Genomic DNA, 8,514 nt, shown 5'->3' on the forward strand with positions numbered 1-8,514 from the left:
GGCGCCGACCCCCGCCACCGCGGCCACCGCCGCCTCGGGCCTGCCCCGCTGCCGGCCTCCCTCTCCTCCTCCATCGCCGGCCAGCAGCGCTCCGGCCGAGCTCGAGCTCCCCGTTGCTTCCCGATCCAGATCCGTTGACCGAGGTTGACCCCGAGCCCCTGATATTTTCCAGTCCTGGATTTTTTACAATATGTGCACTTGTTCCTCTTTGCATAACTTCTTGCATGTAGCTCCGATTCGCGCGTGTAATATGTCAAATTGTTCGTCTCGTGATGCTCTACATTTTGTTCAATTGCACCATGTTCATTAGAGGTCATCTTGATGCCCAAATCTCTGTTGGAAGAGGGCTAGTTGCTGTTATCTTCTGGTTCTTGGCAGAACTTGGAGATTTGTCATTTTTGTATCATTAAATCTGTGCATCTTGCTGTAGATATGCTTGTTTTGTCATGAATTACCTTGTGGTGAGTGCATCAAGCTCACAAAGATGCCTTCATATTACTGTTTCTGCCATGCTCTGTTTTCTGCTAAGTCTGAAACCTGATAACGAAACTTGCTATGTTTACATGCTTGCCATCATATCTTCTGGTCCTTTTTGGCATATGATCAGTAAGGGACTTTTGTTATGTGCATTTAGTAGAACACTGCCATGCCTTGCTTTGCTCTGTTAAGTTCCTGTAGCATGTTGATTTCATGCTCTGAACATTGCTACCTGATGCTGTTTTCTGCCATGTCCAGTTTTTCTCTAAGTCTGTGATCCTGTTATCTTTTGCACTTTTGCCATGCTTGTTTGAGCTTGATATGTTGTGATCTAGCCGTAGCTCGGTGTTCATATTTTGTCAAGCATCTCCTGTAGATTACTTCCACATGCTTTGTTGCTATGTTGGAGTGCTGTAGCATTGTTGCTTGTTGCATTTTAAGTGCTATCTTGCTGTTAATCGCAGATTCGTGTCATTTTTGTTTTGCTTGCCATTTGCAAACCGTGCATCCGTTTCCGGCGATCTTTATATCGATTTTGACCGAAATCATCTCATCTTTCCAGTGGAAGGCTTGGTTTGCCAAGTTACTGCCATGTTCATCATTTTTCTTCCGGAGCAGGCATATGCATCGCACATCATATCTTGCATATCATACATCTTTTGCATCATGTTGCTTGTGCATTTCTCGTGGTTGATTGTGGTTCCGTTTGTTTGTGTTCTTGTCTTGGGTAGAGCCGGGAGACGAGTTCGCGAACGAGGAACCTGTCGAGTACGCTTACGAGGATCAAGCTTTCGACAACTCTGAGAACCTTGCAGGCAAGATGACCACCCCTCGAAATCACTTCTATCTTTGCTTTGCTAGTTGTTCGCTCTATTGCCATGCTGCGCTACCTATCACTTACTATATCATGTCTCCCATATTGCCATGTCAGCCTCTAACCATCCTTTCCTAGCAAACCGTTGTTTGGCTAAGTTGCCGCTTTTGCTCAGCCCCTCTTATAGCGTTGCTAGTTGCAGGTGAAGTTGAAGTTGTTCCATGTCGGAACATGGATATGTTGGGATATCACAATATCTCTTATTTAATTAATGCATCTATATATATTTGGTAAAGGGTGGAAGGCTCGGCCTTATGCCTGGTGTTTTGTTCCACTCTTGCCGCCCTAGTTACCGATATACCGGGATTATGTTCCTTGAGTTTGCGTTCCTTACACGGTCGGGTGATTTGTGGAACCCCCTTGAAAGTTCGCCTTGAATAAAACTCCTCCAGCAAGGCCCAACCTTAGTTTTACCATTTGCCACCTAAGCCTTTTCCCCCCGGTTTTCGCGAGCCCGAGGGTCATCTTTATTTTAAACCACTGGACCAGTGCTCCTTCGAGTGCTGGCCCAAACCGAGCGATGTCCGGCGCCCCCTGGGCAACCAGGGTCTATGCCAACCCGACGTCTGGCTCATCCGTTGTGCCCTGAGAAAGAGATATGTGCAGCTCCTATCGGGATTTGTCGGCACATTCGGGGGCTTTGCTGGTCTTGTTTTACCATTGTCGAAATGTCTTGTAAACCGGGATTCCGAGACTGATCGGGTCTTTCTGGGAGAAGGTTTATCCTTCGTTGACCGTGAGAGCTTATGATGGGTTAAGTTGGGACACCCCTGCAGGGTATTATCTTTCGAAAGCCGTGCCCGCGGTTATGAGGCAGATGGGAATTTTGTTAATGTCCGGTTGTAGATAACTTGTCACTTGACCCAATTAAAATACATCAACTGCGTGTGTAGCCGTGATGGCCTCTTCTCGGCGGAGTCCGGGAAGTGAACACGGTCTGTGTTATGTATGACGTAAGTAGGAGTTCAGGATCACTTCTTGGTCATTGCAGTTGACGACCGTTCCGTTGCTTCTCTTCTCGCTCTTTCTTGCGATGTTAGCCACCATATATGCTTATTGCCGCTGCAGCTCCACCTTATTACACCATCCTTTCCTACAAGCTTAAATAGTCCTGATCTCGCGGGTGTGAGATTGCTGAGTCCTCGTGACTCACAGATTCTACCAAAACAGTTGCAGGTGCCGACGATGCCAGTGCAGATGATGGCGTCGATCTCAAGTGGGAGTTCGACGAGGAACGTGGTCGTTACTATGTGCCTTTTCCTGATGATCAGTAGTGGAGCCCAGTTGGGACGATCGGGGATCTAGCATTTGGGGTTGTCTTATTTTCATCTGGATCTTGACCGTAGTCGGTCTATATGTTTGTATTTTGGATGATGTATGAATAATATTTATGTGTTGTGTGAAGTGGCGATTGTAAGCCAACTCTTTATTTCATTCTGGTTCATTACATGGGATTGTGTGAAGATGACCCTTCTTGCGACTAAACCACTATGCGGTTATGCCTCTAAGTCGTGCCTCGACACGTGGGAGATATAGCCGCATCGTGGGCGTTACAAGTTGGTAATCAGAGCCATCCCCGACTTAGGAGCCCCCTGCTTGATCGAATCACTGGCGTTGTTGAGTCTAACAAAAATGTTTTGAGTCTTAGGATTATATATATCGGAGAGTAGGATTCTTTTTACTCCTCAGTCCCTTCGTCGCTCTGGTGAGGTCTTCTGACGTAGAAGTTTTGACTATTCTCTCCTCAAATTTCACTTAATTTTTTTTTAGGATCACGCGGGTATCTTGGAATCGTTCCGATGGTTTTGTGACGAGAACATTGTTCTTGGTGCCTCCTGACATTTAGGGGTTGTGGCAGTGTCCCGGGGAGTTGAGCTCCGAGGTGTTGTCGTCAAAATTTTATCGTTGCAGTTCTGGAATACCTGAGTTTCGCCGACATCGAAATCTCTTTTATGCAGTTGTTGGTGAGATCACCTCAACGCCACCCAGTACTGGGGCGGGAGTTCGGGAGTATTTCCATAACTTGTATAACGGATGTTTTTCGAAGGTTGAGGTAAATGATTTCCGAAGGTTTCTTGGTTATGTGTTGACGGATGGATACAGCTGGATCTAGGGATTGTTAGTTTGGGTGATATATTTTGTGTCCCCTGTATCCCCAACACCAGATTGCATAACCAGAAAGTTTCAGGAGTTTATAAGTGGGAATTCAAGTAGCCTTAGGATATCTTTCCGACAGACGCATGATATGAGATTGGGGTTCGACGTCTAGTGGTCCTCCTGTACACGGTTGGTTTTACAGTGGTCTCGTAGTGTCTTAAAGAGTCCATGGCTATGCCGACTCGGGGACGCTTCGTATGTCATGTGCATAGCCTTGTACATGATGGTGCTGTACGATTGAGCCCGTGTGGGCCCCACCACGAAAACTTCGGACGAAATCTCTATCATATGTTTGTTCCGGCTTATTCTGCAAGCCAATACTTGTTTTGTTTTGTATTGTGGTATTCGAGTTCCTTCGAAGTCATATGTTGATTCCATATCTTTTCTAAGTGGCTTCTCAACTTATGGAAGTGTGATGATTTACTACGGAATTCATTCGTTCATCTTCGTTCGAATGTTTATTGTGAAGACTATATGTTGCAATTTCTATCCGTTGATTCTACTTGTCTATTTATCTATCAAGATGCTAACGGATGTCACCCTCTTCAGGATGGCTCCGCCAATGCGTCAGAATCCGGATCGCAATGAAGGGAGTCAAGCGAACCCTCCGCCACCACCTCCGCCTCCGGAGGCATGGCAAGCTATCATGGCAGCCACCAACGCCAATGCTCAGATGATTCTGCAACTCTTGCAAGAACGTACTCAAGGGCAAGGCAATCAAGGCAATCAAGGTCAAGGCAACAATCAGTTTCACTTTGCCACTCTCAACCAGTTTCCCGCAAATCAGCCCAAGTCTTTCAGCTATTGTGCCGAGGCCACGGATGCCGATGATTGGCTCGTGGACATCAACAAGCATTTTGAATGTAGCAATGTCAGGCCTGAGGACTATGTCAAGTTCGCTTCTTTCCAGCTCAAGGACCAAGCTGCTGATTGGTTTCAACAATACAAAGATTCCAGAGGAGGTCGTGTGATCACTTGGACTGACTTCTGTCGGGACTTCAAAGCGCACCACATTCCACAAAGTGTTGTTGAGAGCAAGCGTGAGGAGTTCCGCAATCTCAAGCAAGGCAACATGTCTGTGTATGAATACAACATCCAGTTTCAAAAACTTGCTCGCTTCGCTAAACAAGATGTTCCTGATGAGAGAAGCATGATCTATCACTTCAGAGGTGGCCTTAAAGAGGATCTGCAGTTAGCTCTCGTTCTTGTTGAGCCTTACTCAGTTTGATCAATTCTATAATATGGCATTGAAGCAAGAGGCTGCTCAGCTCAAGTGTGAGGCTTCTAAGAAGAGAGTCAGGAACGCAGTTCAGTCTTCTTCTTCCTCACTTGTGACAGCTAAGCAACAGAAGTTCTGGTTGCCTCCTCCTCCTCCGTTTCGTCAGCCTTACCAGCAGAAGAACAAAGGTGGCCATGGTTCTTCCAACTCTTCCAACTCTGGCTATCAGAACAAGTCTCAAAATCAAGCTCGAAAGTCCAATGCTCCTTATCACCGTCCACTCTCAGAGGTGACTTGCAACAAATGTCAGCAGAAAGGTCAGTATGCTAACAAGTGCTTCAACCAAAGGGGCCTGCCTCCTCCTCCTCCTGTCAGATCTTCCAGCAATGCAGTGATCAAGCATAATCCAAAGTCTGCAAAGGTGAACATGATGAATGCAGCTCAAGCGGAGGAATCTACTGATGTGATAATGGGTAATCTTCCTGTTAATGATATTCCTGCAAAAGTTCTTTTTGATATAGGTGTATCGCTTTGTTTCATGTCAAGACCTTTTTTGCCAAGCATGAATTCATTTGTTCTCATCTGAGTAAACCCATGGATGTTGTTTCTCCGGGTAAACGTTTGAGTTCTAGTATGATGGTTCCGGATGTTTCCATCAAGATGGGCGACTATGATTTTCAGTCTTCTCCAATTGTTCTTGGTGACTCGGATATTGATCTAATTCTCGGGATGGACTGGCTTTCTAAGCATAAGGCTCAACTTGATTGTGCTGCCAGGGAAATTCAATTGACACACTCGTCTGAGGATGTGATTATTTATGCCGCTCGTGATGAAACCATTCAGTTTTTCTCTCTCAATGAGAAGGGCGAATTGAATGCCATCTCTCAAATTCCAGTCGTTTGTGAGTATCAAGATGTCTTTCCAGAAGAGCTTCCGGGTATGCCTCCTCACCGGCCAGTTGAGCTCGTTATCAAACTAGAGCCTGGTACTGAACCCGTTTGCAAGCGTCCATACAAGCTTGGACCCAACGAGCTGAAGGAATTGAAGAAACAGCTCGATGAACAAGAGCGTCTGGGTTTGATCAGACCGAGTTCTTCTCCATGGGGTTGTGGTGTTCTTTTTGTCAAGAAGAAGGATGGCACGGACCGACTTTGTGTCGACTACCGCCCATTGAACAAGAAGACAATCAAGAACAAGTATCCACTTCCCAACATCAATGAGCTATTTCAGCAACTCAAAGGTGCTAAAGTATTCTCGAAGCTTGACCTTCGTATGGGTTATCATCAGATTCGCATTCGTGAAGAAGATATCCCCAAGACAGCATTTAGAACAAGCCTTGGTTCTTATGAATATACTGTCGTGTCTTTCGGCCTTGTCAATGCTCCTCCAGTGTTCTCTCGGATGATGAATTTCATCTTCAACCCCTATACCAATGAATTCGTTCTGGTGTATCTCGATGATATCTTGGTCTTCTCCAAGAATAAGCAGGATCATGCCAAACATTTGCGATTGGTGCTCGACAAGCTCAGAGAGTATTAATTCTATGCGAAGTTCTCCAAATGTGAGTTTTGGCTCGATGAAGTTCTTTTCCTTGGTCACATCATCTCTGCCAAGGGCATCGCTGTTAACCCCGAGAAGGTGTCCGCAATTGTGAATTGGGAACCTCCTCAGAATGTCAAGCAGCTCCGCAGTTTTCTTGGTCTTGCAAGCTATTGCCGAAGATTCGTTGAGAATTTCTCCAAGATTGCAAAGCCTCTTTCCAACCTCCTCCAGAAGCATGTGAAGTATGTCTGGTCTCCTGAGTGTGACGTTGCTTTTAACACTCTCAAAGAGAAACTACTCACAGCTCCTGTCTTGACTCCTCCTGATGAATCCAAGCCATTTGAAGTTTTCTGTGATGCTTCTCTCCAAGGTCTCGGTGCTGTGTTAATGCAAGAGAAGAAAGTTGTGGCCTATACCTCTCGTCAGTTGAAGCCCAACGAGAAGAACTACCCCACTCACGATCTTGAGTTGGCGGCAGTTGTCCATGCATTAATAACGTGGAGACATCTCTTGTTGGGAAGACAAGTGGACATTTTCACCGATCACAAGAGTCTCAAGTACATCTTCACTCAGCCCAACCTCAACCTCAGGCAGACTCGATGGGTCGAAATGATTCAAGAGTACAATCCGAGTATTGAATATACTCCAGGCAAGGCTAATGTCATTGCAGATGTTTTAAGCAGGAAGGCTTATTGCAACAGCTTAATTCTCAAGCCTTTCCAACCGGATCTTTGTGAAGCTTTCCGCAAGCTGAATCTCCAAGTTGTTCCTCAAGGCTTTCTTGCCAACCTCATAGTCTCTCCTACTTTGGAAGATCAAATTCGTGAGGCACAACTCCTTGATGCCCTGGTGAAGAAGGTGAAACGTGGTATCGACAAGGGTCTTTCCAAATACAAGTGCTATCGCATTGATGACAGAGACACTTTGTTCTTCGAGGACCGGATTGTGGTTCCTAAAGGTGATCTAAGGAAAGTCATAATGAACGAGGCGCACAATTCTCTCCTTTCCATTCATCCTGGAAGTACGAAGATGTATCATGACCTCAAGCAGTCGTATTGGTGGACTCGAATGAAGCGAGAAATTGCTCAATTCGTGAATGAATGTGATGTCTGTCGAAGAGTGAAAGCAGAACACCAACGACCAGCTGGTCTCCTCCAACCTCTTGCTATCCCAGAATGGAAGTTTGATCATATCGAAATGGACTTCGTGACTGGTTTCCAAAGTCCAAGCGTGGAAATGATGCTATCTTCGTTGTCATTGACAAGCTCTCTAAAGTGGCTCATTTCCTTCCAATCAAAGAATCCATCACAGCAGCTCAGCTGGCAGAGCTTTACACCTCCAGAATTGTCTCTTTGCACGGCATTCCACAATTGATTTCTTCAGATCGTGGAAGCATCTTTACCTCTAAGTTCTGGGACTCCTTCCAGAAGGCCATGGGCGCAAACATTCGCTTCAGCACAACTTTCCATCCTCAAACTAGTGGCCAAGTCGAGCGAGTCAATCAAATTCTTGAAGATATGCTCAGGGCTTGTGTCATTTCCTTTGGCATGAAATGGGAAGATTGTCTTCCATATGCTGAATTCTCCTACAACAACAGCTTCCAAGCGAGTTCGGGCAAGGCCCCATTCGAGATTCTCTATGGCAGAAAGTGCCGTACTCCTCTCAACTGGTCAGAGACTGGTGAACGCCAAGTTCTTGGCAATGACTTAATCACTGAAGCTGAAGAAATGTGTAAAGTCATCCGTGATAATCTCAAAGCCGCGCAATCGCGCCAGAAGAGTTACTATGATAGTAAGCATCGTGATTTGGCTTTCGAGATCGGAGACCATGTCTACCTCCGCGTCTCTCCAATGAAAGGCACTCGTCGCTTCGGTATCAAAGGGAAGCTTGCCCCTAGATACGTGGGTCCTTTCAAGATCGTTGGCAAAAGAGGCGACCTCGCCTATCAACTTGAGCTTCCTTCCAACTTCGCGAACGTGCACGATGTGTTCCACATGTCACAGCTCCGCAAGTGCTTCAAGGCGCCTGAGCGCACTATCAACTTCGAAGAGATTGACCTCCAAGAAGATTTGTCTTATCATGAGCACGTCGTTGCTATTCTTGAAGAAACTGAGCGCAAGACTCACAACAAGTCAATAAAATTCCTCAAAGTGAAGTGGTCGCACCATTCCGACCGGGAAGCCACCTGGGAACGCGAGGACCACCTCCGTTCCGAATATCTGGAGTTCTTTCAGTCCTAGATCTC

The sequence above is a fragment of the Triticum aestivum genome, chromosome 5D (genome assembly GCF_018294505.1).
Source record: "Triticum aestivum cultivar Chinese Spring chromosome 5D, IWGSC CS RefSeq v2.1, whole genome shotgun sequence".
Taxonomy (NCBI): domain Eukaryota; kingdom Viridiplantae; phylum Streptophyta; class Magnoliopsida; order Poales; family Poaceae; genus Triticum; species Triticum aestivum.